Source organism: Equus asinus, chromosome 18 (assembly GCF_041296235.1).
Source record: "Equus asinus isolate D_3611 breed Donkey chromosome 18, EquAss-T2T_v2, whole genome shotgun sequence".
In the NCBI taxonomy this organism is placed as follows: Eukaryota; Metazoa; Chordata; class Mammalia; order Perissodactyla; family Equidae; genus Equus; species Equus asinus.
Genome location: NC_091807.1, coordinates 36,873,453 through 36,887,249, shown reverse-complemented (window position 1 = coordinate 36,887,249; position 13,797 = coordinate 36,873,453). Strand labels below are relative to the sequence as shown.

At 43.0% G+C, this 13,797-nt stretch overlaps 1 protein-coding gene across 4 annotated transcripts in view; it reads left to right on the top strand.

Annotated features, from left to right (window-relative positions):
• The window catches only part of DSCAM (DS cell adhesion molecule), a 687,554-nt gene that overhangs the window by 125,956 nt on the left and 547,801 nt on the right, over positions 1–13,797 (top strand). The window lies entirely within an intron of this gene.

The following is a 13,797-nucleotide window of genomic DNA, read 5'->3' as shown; positions in this document are numbered from 1 at the left end:
TGTGGCTCAATTCAGATATTCTTCAGTGAATTACTGATGGAAAGAAATGAGTTACTTGCACTATATGTATACGTTATATGACTTTTATGAGGACGTTTGGGTTTATTTCTGCTCCTGAAAATAGGGAGTAGAATTGTTGTGTCTGTGAGAGACCTCAGCAATACACTTAGGACTGATATTCTGAAACTATAATCTGGAAAAGGGAACCCCTGATTTCATGCTGTTTTGACCCTTTCAAATGTCTTAAGAGTTATGTGGTATCCTTGATCACTTTCTTAAAGATTGTATTCAGAATATATATTCAGCCCTGAAATATATATATTTGTATGTAAATAGTTTCTTGTTTTCTTTTTGGTATCTAGAAATGGCACAACTGAAATTTGGTCTCTAAGACCTTATGGTTCTTCTTTCCTCGTGGGTTTTAAGTTGATTTCTTGCTCCATGGTATTCACTGGGAAAGGCCATGTGGGCACACTGTCCAGTGCTCCTGTTTTACACGTCTTTGGATAATGACTGTAGGCTGCTTTTGGAAAAGAGTCGTGATGAGCATTGAATGTGGCATGATGCATTATAAATGACTGCTTTTCTTTATATGTCTTTCTGTATGTGTGTGCACACACACATTTTAATGTAATTCTTGAATACCACCAAAATTTGGTCAACTTCTAGAAATCACTCATTTGAACTGAACTCTCATGGTGACACATCATTGTTGTTTTTCAGCTTGATTTGCTAGAGAGTATAGGCTACTATACAACAAAGACCATTAAAAGAAAGATAAAACCATTAAAAGGTCCAAATCAAAAATGAAATCTTTGGTCTTTAAAGTGCATTACAGTAATCTAGGATGTGTCCAGCCTTTCTTATTTTATCATATTTAAGTGAGTTCAAAGTCCTTCGTGCTTCACTGAACAATAAACTCCTTGCTGTTACGTTGATTCATCGTCATAATTTGTTAACTGAGTATTGAAAAAAGTGCTAAGCTTAAGAACTGAAATCTGATCGCAATAATCAGAATAGAGACTCACCTGTACACTTTGATTTGCTTATTTGGACTCTTTAATGGTCTTAATTGCTTCTCTTTAGAGGTCATTTTAGTTTCTTGACGGCAAATGGAGAGATTTGATGACAAGTCCGTCTGGCTGAGCCCAGAGGCAGAGCTTGTGGGTTCAGGGAGAGGAAGAATTTGGGGCAATATTTGCAATCTCCCACACTCAGGGGTCTAGGCTGATGGAGGCTCTGCCATCTTATAATAGTCATCAAACACAACCTCAGGGTCTGCCCTGGATGGAGAAGAGAGCAAAGGAGAATTATAAACTGCCTCCATGTGCTTCCACCTGGAGGTGACATATGTCATTTCTGTCCATATTTAATTGGCCAAAACAAGTCACATGGCCGTGTCTGACTTCAATGAGGCATGTGCCTGGAAGGAGAGAGCAACTGGAAATCTGGATGAGAAATAGAAATATCTACCATGAGGTTTATATATATATAATATAGATTTTGTATAGGTTTTTATTATATATATGTAATATAATGTAATGTGTGTGTTCTTGTGTTTCCTAGACATCTTTGGTTAGTGAGATGCTCATATCCAGGTTTCACCTTTTTGCAATCTATGTGAATAGATTTTTTTCTCCTTCCAACATGAACCTAATTCAATAGAATAAAAGGAATTTTGTATATAATGAGTAGAGAGGATGCTGACATGCAAATACAGAGTTAGTGTCTTTTAGATGAGAGCTGATGTCTCTCACGTCCTCTCCTCAGTCATGCACTTGAGCTTTAATCCTTTGGCAAAATTTTAAAAGCAACAACAGATACCATGGATAAGCACGTGGCTTTTCTGTATTCACAAAAGCATCCAGAAAACCAATATTTTATGGGCGGTTGTCTCATTAAAGGATACATCAATAGGAAATTTCTGTTTGTTTGTAAGTAAGCCAATCAACCAAACACAAAGTATTCCCAAGATGCTCCACATGGCAGAAATACATAAATAGAGAGAGAAAGAGGGATGGAGACACGGAGAGATTGAGAGAGAGAGACAGAGAGAGATTGAGACCCACGCAGAAAGAGGGAGGGATTTTCGCACTCAGGTAGTTCAACCTGAGAACAGGTCCCCAGAGCAGTGTTCTGATCTGTAAGTGAGACATCTGGAATTAAGCCTCATAATGTGACTTACTATCACTTATTCTCAGACTGTTTCTAGCGCCTGAGCTCCAGCCACGGAGGTGGCCAAAAATGCCCAGGGAAGGGGATCATGAAGGTTGAAGAGATGACAAAGTGGTTAAAAACACTGGGGATCTTAATCGATAAGCCAGTTTCAGATGGTTTCGGTGGAGAAGGGGTACAATTCTCTCTGGTGGCAGGGTGCAGGCCCGTGGGAGGCAGGCAGGCTGAGAGGACAAGCTGAGACCTCCTTCCTCCAGGCCCCCGGGCTGAGTGGTGGGGGAGCACCAGGGCTTCCTGACTGTAGGGGATGACCTTGCAGCACACAGGTCCCAGGACCAAGCTTTTTCTGAGTTAACTCTGCGCTCCAGGAAAGACATCCTGGATGCCATATGCACAGCAGATGGTCTATAAAAGGTTAATTTGTCTTTATTTTGTGAATTGATAACCACTGTAACTCCTTGTTGACTAGTTTAGATGTAGTCATTGGCAGCGGCCGTCACCCTACCTCTCTCTTCCTGGGACTCCGAGACATCCCAGCCAGCCGTGAATCTGGCTGGGAAATTTGTCCCAGGAAACACACCTACTCTGCACAGATCACTTCCTTTAGTTCTGATTCCCCTGATGGAGAAAAGCAATGAACTACATCGGCCATGGAAATAAGCCTGTGGAAGTATCTCAGGGCAGTTGAGTTTGGAGAAGGAATAGCAGCTAAGTCGTGGTGGCTGACCTGAGAAAGCTGGAAGCTAATGGCAGTTAAGAGAGGGCCATGACCCCTGCCCTGAGTGAGGCCTGTCTGCTGTGGCAATATTGGGGTTCCACTGCTCAGCCTTGGTGGGTCCAGAGCAGCCTCATGGGAGGTCGGGGCAGCAAGACCTGCTTTTAGTAGGTGAACAATGGGCTTATGCAAATATACTAGGCTGGGTTCTTTGGAAATCTTGGCCAAGGTAAATGTGTATTTACATTTACAAAGAGATTCCTTTTCAATGGAAAAAAATTAAAAATGTTGGTATATTCCTATAAAAAGGAACAAGATGCCTTCTATCGGTACATCTTACTGATTGTTGTCCTTTGTCTTGGTTGAAAAAATAAATGACTGGGTTCAGTTCTTTTAGGGGTGAGAAGCGCCAGTCAAGTGTCTGTGTGGGTTCCAATGAGCCATGTAGTTTCATTAGCCATTCCTACAGTTGCTTTCCTTAGCTTATTGCACATTAGTCATGCATTGATTTCTTTCCAGGGAGGGTTTGGGTTGGCCTGACTCTTGACTCAGGAATCAAGTTGTGTCTTTTGTCATGTGAGGTCATTAGGTCACTGATAGTAAGAACATGAACGAGTTCAGTTGTTTTAAGTGTTCTTTGAAAGCTGACTCCAGTGGTCTTGTTACGGACCAAATGTTTGTGTCCCCTCAAATCCCTATGTTGAAGTCCTAACCCCCAGTGTGATGGTATTTGGAGATGGAACCTCTGGGAGGTAATTAGGTTTAGATGAGTCATGAGAGTGGGGCCCCACGATGGAATTAGTGTCCTTGTAACAAGAGGCACCAGAGCTCTGCCTCTCCACCACGAGAGGACACAGTGAGGAGACGGCCGTCTGCAAGCCAGAAGAGGACCTTCGCCAGAACCCGACCGCACAGGCACCCCCATCGTGGGCTCCCAGCCTCCAGAACTGTGAGAAATAACTGCCACCCAGCCTAGGGCATGTTTTCACAGCAGCCCGAGCTGACTAAGACAAGTCTAGAAGTAGAAATTCCACAATTCCCAGGGGAAAGAAAGGCTTATAATGTCTGATGCTACTGTCCCTCTGCTTTGCCCTCTACCTGGGATCTTCATCTGGGCCACAGGACACTACCTGGTTGATCTTCCCGCTCAGACACTGGCACAATAGGTGGTAGGAGGCTTGTAAATATATAGAGGGGGGAAAATATCTCAGGGACAGATACACTGTGCATCTAATGCCCTCAATTAACGTGATGGATTCTGACTTCTTGCCTTCTTTCCTAACTAAAATGAGCCAGGAAAAACAAGAGTGCTGATGTCTATATGCCTTTTGAAGACATCCCGATCACTTCTCTTCCTTTGAGCAAACATGAGAATCTTTTAAACATCAGAATATTAATGTAGCCCAATAAAAATGTGACATGCCTTGGGCGGTGTTGCTGATGTGCAGATGGATACATAAGACCCATCCTGGAAAAGAACAATAGCGACAGCTTTGTATTTGGGTCTCACTCAAAGGGCTGTTGTGAGTTTCTTGCCGATTAGGAAGGCCAGCAATGAGAGAGCCTGGCCTTCCGTGTCTGCTTCCTCTGATAAGATTCTGAGAATCTCACTGGGGGTTTAGCTACATTAACATCAAAGATATAGCCAAAGGGTAACCGGATTTGGAAAATGGAAAAAGCACACATTTTACTCTTCCCAGAGAATCGGCCTGTCTCTTTCGCACTGGCCCCATTTTCGGTTATGGTATTTCCCATCTTTACACCTCTGTTAGTGATGACTCAAGGAGAATTTTATCTCTTGGGATCAATGGGTTCAAGTCCATGGATGATTATCTTCTTCCTGCGTATTGGGTAACAGTGAGCAATTTTCTGCCCACGTTAAATATCAAAGGACATCAGCCTGGCACTTCAGGTGAAACGTTCGTTGCAGTTCTTGGATGCTGCGTTCGGGTCTGGCCATCGTAGATAAGGCAGGGCCTGGGCTTTAAGAAGCAGTCCTTTCTCCAGGCCCCCGTGGAGATGGCTTCTGGCTTAGGGAGCCCAGGGGAGAGATTACTGTGCTGTGTGGTGTGAGCGTTGTGACAGCCATGTGGGCAAAACGCTACAGGGACACACACCTTCAGATGATTTTTGCCTGGGGAGGTAGGAAAGATTCACAAAAGAGGTGTCATTTAAGAAACTCTTTGTCTGCCTTTTGGGATGGGGAACACAATTACATTATAGGTACAGTCAACCCAAGTAGGCACAGTTTTCCTTAAGCACATTTCAGCAAGCTTAAACTCAGAGCAGATTTGATGCGATCTGTTGTGTTTTGGAGGGGGAGGACACAGCCGCTGGGGGTAGGGAGGGCTGTGCTGTGGTGGGCGCTGTCAGTCATTGTGCACTCTGTTGCTATAACATAGAGCCCTGGGAGGCCAGGTTCCCTCTGTCTAAGGCACATGTATTTTAATTTTACTTCTAGTTACTGAGCATTTTCAAGGCAATCTACTACCTAGCTACTCAGGTTGCCATGACGATAAGACCCAGTTCTGCCCTCAAGGTGCTTATGAGTAAAAGGAGTGAGCCCAAACATCAAGATGGTTTAAGGAACAGATCTGTCGTCTCCTGAAATCTTCATCTTTGATTTTAAAAGTACCAGAGTTGCAAAATTAAAGAAGCATTTTTTTAACATTCACTAAAAAGAAATTTGTAGGACCAAATGGAAACTGCAAAAGGGATATTTTTATATCTATCTATCTACCTATCTATCATCTATCTATCGTCTATCTGTCATTTAGCTATTATCTATCTATCAATTATCTATCTAGATTAATTTTCAGCAAATAAGAGCCTCATTTGAGACACTAGAAATCATCCTTAGCACGGGAGGTATGCAGCAGACTGGAATTAGAGAGGTGGAGAGATGGAATATTTTCGCTGTGCTGCATTTTTAGGAAGTGAGGTAACTGAAAAATTATTTCACATGAAAGTTTATAGGAGTTTGAAGAGAGAACTCAGGTCTCTTTTTTTAAAGGCCATTTATTGATTATAATGTTTCCATTTAGATCTATCGCACACTAAATTAGTTTTTACATGTCACTCCACGGCCATCTGAAAGTAATTAAAGCAGAGCTGTTCACAGACCTGGGGAAACTCCTCCGGAGCCTGAGCGTGAAGGGCACATGAGATGAGCAGCTTGAGCCTGGCCTTCCAACAATAACCCACTAATGAGATCCTGAAAGATCCGGAGTGAACAGAAAGTCTACTAGCAGCCTTCAGAAAGAAGAGAAATTCCCATTCTCAAAATTGGAAAGTGTGTGCTGTAGATTATAGCCCAAAACCAAAAATACATTTTGACTTCTGAACTACTGAGACAGGTAGACAGACCCACAGTGACAGACCTGTTAACATAGTATTTAAAAAGAGGAAAAAAAAAAGAAAGGAACGTTAGGTAGCAAATCTAGCCTGGAGTATGGCAGGAGTGGGGTGTGTGTGCCTGTGTGTGTGTGTGTTGGGTGTATGTGTGCACATGTGTAGGCATACGTGTGTATACGTGTGTATGAGTGTGTTATGTGTGTGTGTATGTGTGTGTGTGTGTGTAAGATCCCCATCTTCTGTGAAGGTATCAGTCATGAGGTCAGCCTAAAATGCCCCCTGATATCCTGCTCCAAGTGTTGCCAGGAGAACATGACTTCTAGTTGCAGCTCCAGCACAGACGAGCTGGTGACACAGAAAAATGCCTCTTTTTTTGCCCCCGCTTCCACAGGTGGATTAAAGATGGTTTCACTGGCTCTCCTTGCAACAAAATGGCCGGATATTAAAATTCCAAATTGAATATTCCATTTCTCAGACCAACTACTGTCCACGTTATTTTTTTCTTCTTAGATTTACTGTCATAGATTTTTTATTTTATGCACGTGTCAGAGGTTCAGTGATGCGCTAGAAGGATGCCAGAACACATAGTCCTTCTTACCTCCGTGGTTTATTAAAGTGCAAGGATACAGAGCAAAATAAGTGAAGAGAAAATGCACGTGGGAGGAATCTGGAGGGAACCAGGCGCGAGCTTCCGGGAGCCTTCTCCTTGTGGAGTGGCACAGGACGCCCTTAATCTCCCAGAGCAGTGAGGACAGATACAAAACGCTGTCTACTAGGGAAGCTCATTAGAGACTCGGTGCCCAAGGTTTCTACTGGGGCCTGTCATGTAGTCACCCTCTGCCTGGCATGTACCAAAACTCCAGACTCCCAGAGCAAAAGCAGGTGTCCAGCCTAGACTGAATTGTTTGTACAGTGTAGGCCCAAGGAGCCCCTCTCATCCATTCGGGTCACCCTTGCAGGCAGACCTTTCAGAGGGCAGCAGTCCCAGACCTACGACGTTAATTCTTTTCTGTTCAATGCAACTTGCTCTGTGATGGTGGCTCATTTTTGTCCACTCATTCAACAATCGCTTTTTGAATATGCCCGGCAGAAAATGCTGGAGAAACCAAGTGAATAAGAAATCTATTCTTTAAGGACTTTGTTGCCTAATATCCAAATATCCCCAGCCTTCAGATAGATCTCATCCCAAATTATCTTAAGCTCCCCAAACCCATTGACCCAGATTCTTTCCTTGCTTCACCTAAATGTAAATATGGTTTCACCTCGTGTTTAGCTATCAGGGGCCTTCTGTCTGCTCTCCTTTCTCCCTATGACGTTTGGTTCTTTCTAGACCTGGTAAGAGATGGTCAGCCAAGTCAATCAGATCTAATCTGGACTCAAGAGCATTTTCTGGTCTCCTATTCATCTCTGAGTTTTCATTTCAGGAACGTTGAAGAGAATAACAGGATCATTCACAAAATAACATCAGACAGTGATAGCAATAATACTCTTAATATCATTATCATCAAGCTAAAATAAGATGTCATGAATCAAAATTTGCTTTAGGCAATGTATGTGCCATAGCATAAGAAGGCAGGATTCAAGATTTAGAAACACAAACTTTGACTCAGAATAAGAGGTCCATGTGAAATCAAGGTCAAGACCTGAGATAAACATGGATTGTATGGGCTCTTGGTGCTGCTTCCTTCTTGCTCGGTTAGACCAAGAAGAAGAAAGTCCCTCACTAGACGGGTTGGTGGCAGGAGCTGCAGAAAGGTACCAAGCAGAGCCAACACAGTTTTCAGCCCTTGTGGCTTCACTTCCGGGCAGATGGGACAGGATGATAAAACTTCTAGAACTCTAGATTTCCTCCCTCCTCAGTAGCCCCATCACCAGTAAATCCCCGGTCCAAGTGGTCGCCACCATTTTATATTCCCTCCTCCAGCCTGCTGAGCATTACTAGGGACTGGTACACTGACCAATCACGCCATTTACTTTGAATTGGTCCTTCACTGTTTCTCCAGATCTTTGGATATTTCTATTGATCCCTTTTGTCTTGCCGAAGGTGGCTTTCCAAAGCTTTTCCTCAGAGTTCTTAAGCTCCCCCTTCCGAGCCCCTCATAGATCTATTCTCCAGTGTTCAAAAGATAGTATCTTCCCTTTATGGAATCTGAAGTGGCTTTCTCTGACGACCCCTCCTACCTCAAACATTGTATTCGTCTTCATCTTTGCTCTCACAGGAAGATATGCTCCTCTTTCCTTCCAGTCTTCTCCCCCACCAGTGCTGTTGTCACCATCCCCTTGACTTTTCTAGGAACTTCTTTCATCAGTTCCCTCCTCTCTTGCCTCTGCCGTCATCTCTTTGGTGATGACCGTATTTCTTATGATGTAGGTACTCAGTTTCCCCATTTTAAAGAAACCTTTCACTTTGCCAACTTTCATACTACTATATGTTTATGTGCTTTCTTTTTATTTCCTGGAAAACTTATTAAAAGAATAGTCTATCCTCACTACTATTCGTAATCTCTCGTGATTTGGGCTCTGCCTCTTGCGTTCTACTGAAATTTACCTTTTCAAGGGCACCCATGACTTCCTAATGTCAAATACCAAGGCTGTCTCTTGGTGCAAGTTCTCTGATGTCCCTGAAGAATCTACACAGACCTTCCTCTCCAATCAGTTGCCCTCCTATGCTATCCTGGTTGACTTTCTCCTCTCTGATTATTTCTTCACTATCTCTTTCCTTTAGTTCATGTCTTTTTTTCCCTGCTCAGAAATGTACATAGACCCCAAAACTCAGTCCTCATCCTCTACCCCTCTCAATCTCCACTTTCTCTGTTGGTCATTTCGTCCCTTTCCCTGGGCTTCCTCCATCACTTGTACGTAGATGACCCTGACTTTGGACCTGCCTTTTCTCCTGGGCTTGCTTATTTCCCACTGCCTGTTGCCCTCCTGTCACCTCCAGCAGACCATAGCTAAAGCAGAAGTCAACATTCCCCACACCACAGATGAATTTGCCTTTGCACTACTCTCTATTTTTCTCCAGATAGTAACTATTAGTTTCCAAAATTTCACCAACTAGTGGCTTAAAACAACGGAAATGTACTCTACTCCAGTTCTGGAAGCTGGAAGTCCAAGATCAAAGAGTCAAAAAGGCCATGCTCTCTCTGAAGGTTCTAGGGGAGAATCTGTTCCCTGTCTCTCTCCTTGCTTCTGGTGGTCCCAGCAATCCTGGGTGCTCCTTAGCTTGTAAGAGCATCACTCAAATCTCTGCCCCTGTCATCACATGGCCGTCTTTCCTCTGTGTGTGTCCCTGTGTCTCTTCTCTTCTTATAAGCACGTCAGTCATACTGGATTAAGAGCCCACCCTACTCCACTATGATCTCATCTTAACTAATTACATCTGCAATGACCCTATTTCCAAATAAGGTCACATTCTGATGTTCCCAGAAGGACATGAATTTTGAGAGGACACTATTCAACCCAGTACATTAACAAATCCTTTCCATTCCTTTGTGACCCTCACTCACATATATTGTACATCTTTCTGTCTCCTTGACACATAATAGACAACTGATAAATGTATCAAATGAAATCCTTAAATAAAAATAATTTTTTGAAGGAAGGAAACAAAGAGCAGAAAGCCTCGGCAGTGTGGCGAGAAGTGCTGATACCAGGTGCTCCTCTGCTGTCCCCCTAGCCCTGCCCCAACTGTGTTAGAATTCCAGCTGGCAGCCACACCATCAGCTGCCTCTCCCTCAGCTGTGTGTAGCCCACTGTTGTGTCAGGCTGGGCTGGGGGCCAGGATGGGGACAGAATCGAGATAGACACCAGGGTCTGTAGGCAAACTGCATGACTTGCAGTTCAGATTATGCTACAGACCGAATAATGCTCCCCCCGCCCCATTTCGTGTGCCCCAACCCTCAATGTGACTGCATCTGGAGATAGGGCCTTTAGAGGGTAATTAAGGTTAAATGAGATCCTAAGGGTTCAGGCCTAATTCGATAGGACTGTGGCTCTGTAAGAGGACGGAGAGAGACATGGGAACACCCAGCAGGAAGCAAAGAGAGCTCGCCCACACCCAGTCACGCTGGCACCTGGTCTTGGACCTACAGCCTCCAGAACTGTGAGAAAGTAAATGTCTGTTTTTAAGCCGCCCAGTCTATGCTGTTGTTATGCTGTGGCATGACGTATGTTATGTTATGGCAGCCTGAGCTGACTCATACACATATTAAGTATGTAAACTCACTTTCTGAGTCTAATTCTGCAACTTCTGAACTCCACATCTTACATTGCTCCCTTATCCAACTTTCTGGGTTACCACGTGATGTGGTATTATATGAAGCAATCTGATGACACAATGAGCGCTCAAGCTTTTGATAAATGCTACTTTCGGGTGCACTGGATTATTTGGCATCTCAGAGTCCTGAGTTTCCCTCCACTAAAGGAAAGGGGAAAATTTATTACTGTAAAAATGAATAATAAATTTCCCAAAGGACCAGTAGTCTAAAAACTTGTATGCAGGGGCCAGCCCCATGGCCAAGTGGTAAAGTTCACCTGCTCCGCTTTCGTGGCCTGGGGTTTGCCGGTTTGGATCCTGGGTGCGGACCTATGCACTGCTCATCGGGCCATGCTCTGGTGGCATCCCATGCAGAAGGACTAGAATGACTTACAACTAGGATATACAACTATGCACTGGGGCTTTGGGGAGGAAGAAAAAAATGGAGGATGACTGGCAACAGATGTTAGCTCAGAACCAATCTTCCTCACCAAAAAAAAAAAAGGACTTAAGATAGCACATTAAAAAATAAAATAAAATAAAGGGAATGCCTTGGCCGCAAGTACCATACTGTGTGGTTTAAAAAAAAATAAACAAACCTGTATGCAATAATTTTTTTCCCAAAGAGTACCCCAAATTCCAAAATCAATTGCAAAGTAACAGAATGTTTCTGGATAAACAATCACTTAGGATTGAAATGTCTACAACTAAGTCCTGTTTGGAAAATTGCATTGATTGTGCTGTGTCCACGTGTGGGGAAGTAATGAGAATATTTACAGAATATTCAGCATGTTTAGTTTCTGGAAATATAGGAAGATGCAGAGTATTGACTGTCCAGAATTGGGCTGCATAGAGCACTGGAGATCTCCAGAGCACGCTGCTCTGCAGGAGGGCGTAGTCACGAAGTTCTCTGTAGAGAAGCTAATAAGCAAATACATAAGTTGCCAAATTTAGACTGTTTTTACAATCTCCTGATTGGGCCACATGCCCTCCCGGGGACCGTTTCAGGTTTCTGCCCACCCTTTATTTTTCCAAGTCTGCATGAGGGCTTGGGTTTGAATTCAAACCAATGATGATGTTGGCTTTGGGTCCCAACATCACAGCTGCAAGAGCTTCCACAATTAATGACCTCTCTGTGGAACTGGACACAGTGTTTTTATAAATATTAGAAATGCCAGGGAAGGTGGTTCATGAATTATACATACCTAGCCAATTTTTTTTTTTTGGTGGGGAAGATTTGCCCTGAGCTAACATTTGTGCCAATCTTCCTCTACTCTGTATGTGGGATGCCTCCACAGCATGGCTGATGAGTGGAGTACGTCCGCACCCAGGATCTGAAACTGCAAACCCCAGGCCGCCAAAGTGAAGCATGTGGAACCCTAACTACTCGGCCACGGGGCCAATCCCATACCTAGCCAAGTCTTGATCTCTAGCTATGCATTCCTCTATCTGGTTTGAAGGTACCAGGGCGGACCCTGAAGCCAATGTCTAGGTCCACATTCCAGACCCACTATAGATCATGCAGTAGACCTTGAGCTCATCACAGAACCTTTCCATGCCTCGGTTTCCTCAGTCATAAAATGGGAACAAAGACAATAACAGCATCATAAGATTCTTGTAACAATTAGATGAGTTAATGTATGTAAAGTGCTTAGAACCGTGTTTGACACAAGTTGGCATTGTGATTAGGATTTTCTATCTACAGTGTTCCTGTTCCAGAAACTGGGAGCTCAGGACTCCATGGTTTCAAAACAAATAAGAAATTACTTGTGTGCAGCTTGTTAGAGAGTAAAAACAGAAGTAACTCTATTTAAGGAGAGTTGCTAAAATGCCAGGTATGCTGAAGAGGTCATGGGGAAATGATCTGAAATCCCGCAATTTCAAAATAAGAGCAGTAGAATGCTACTGAACAAATAGTGTTTTGGGTTTTATCAAAGTAAATACTTTACTTATTAGATTGGATGATGTGAAATGAGCAATGAACTAGAATGAAAGGATCTTATTTTTTGCCTTAACCATCACAGATAAACCAGAATACATGTTTGCAGGCAAGGTGTGGACTTACATTAAAACGTTCGCAGCACATCTGTGTTATTGAATAGCTAACGATATATGTCGGGTTATATCTAACAACATCACAATGACCCCACAGGTGACTGTTCTCATCAGCTCCACTTAACAGGTGAGAAAACTGAAGCACAGAGAGCATCAGTCACTTCCCAAGGACCTATCTTGCCATTCTCCCTCTCTAGAAGATAGAGATTTTGCCTTTGTAAATGCTTTCTTTCAGTTTCCCACAGTGCAAATACACATAAGAGTCAACAAAAGTTGTCAACTGAATGACACGTACTTAAAACAGCCATAACTTGAGAGGAGGGACTTGTTTAAGCAAGAAAAACATTTTTGAATGTGGGCTCATCCAAGCTAGATTTCACCTTCTGGATGTTTGACATATTTAGGGCATTTCACTGTGGTTTGAGGGCAAGATGCTTAATGTTTTTTGAAACAATATTGCCCAACTAAAGGAAAATAAAAATAGAGGAAACTGTCTAGCACAAAAATAATTTTCTTAATTTCCATTTTGTTTAAAATCGCCCCTTCCCATTGACCTCAAGTATAACGCTATGATGCCTGATACAAAGTAGGAGCTTAAAGATTCGTTGAATGCATGTCGAATGAGCAACTTTTCATCAACATGATGGTGCTATTTCCTTTCAAATTATTCTTAATGTTTTAAGAAGAGCTTTTACGTTCCTACATTTTTTTCTGCTACTCCAAAGGACAAGTTGACATCAACCTCTCCTCCCAACGTGAAGAGTGTCTGAGTAGGCAAATCAGAGGCAACCCAGGATTTCACAGGTGACTCTCACAACATGATGCTGTTCTAAGGGAAATAAGTATTCCAAATCCCCAATATTTATGAGTCCCAAAGCAGAAGCTGTCTCCTTTTATCTTCATGAAATGATTTTATTTTTGTAAACTGCTTACTATTTTCTGCTGCAGCATTTGTTAAAATGTAGTGCTGAGTACGAGTGGGTGAACAAGCCAATGGAAATCCTTTCGTGCCAAGACCTATAGTGGTGTTTTATAGCGTTTCCTTAGGCGCTAGGTCCATAGCCAAGCCAGTGTCCCTCAGATTTTACTTTACTCCTTCATCTAAAGGGATACACACACACACACACACACACACACACACACACACACACAGACTCACTCACTCATACACATTCAGTCAACATAGAGCTTCAATCTGTACTTATGGCTTTGGCGTGTGGGTGTGCCTGTTTCAAATAACAAT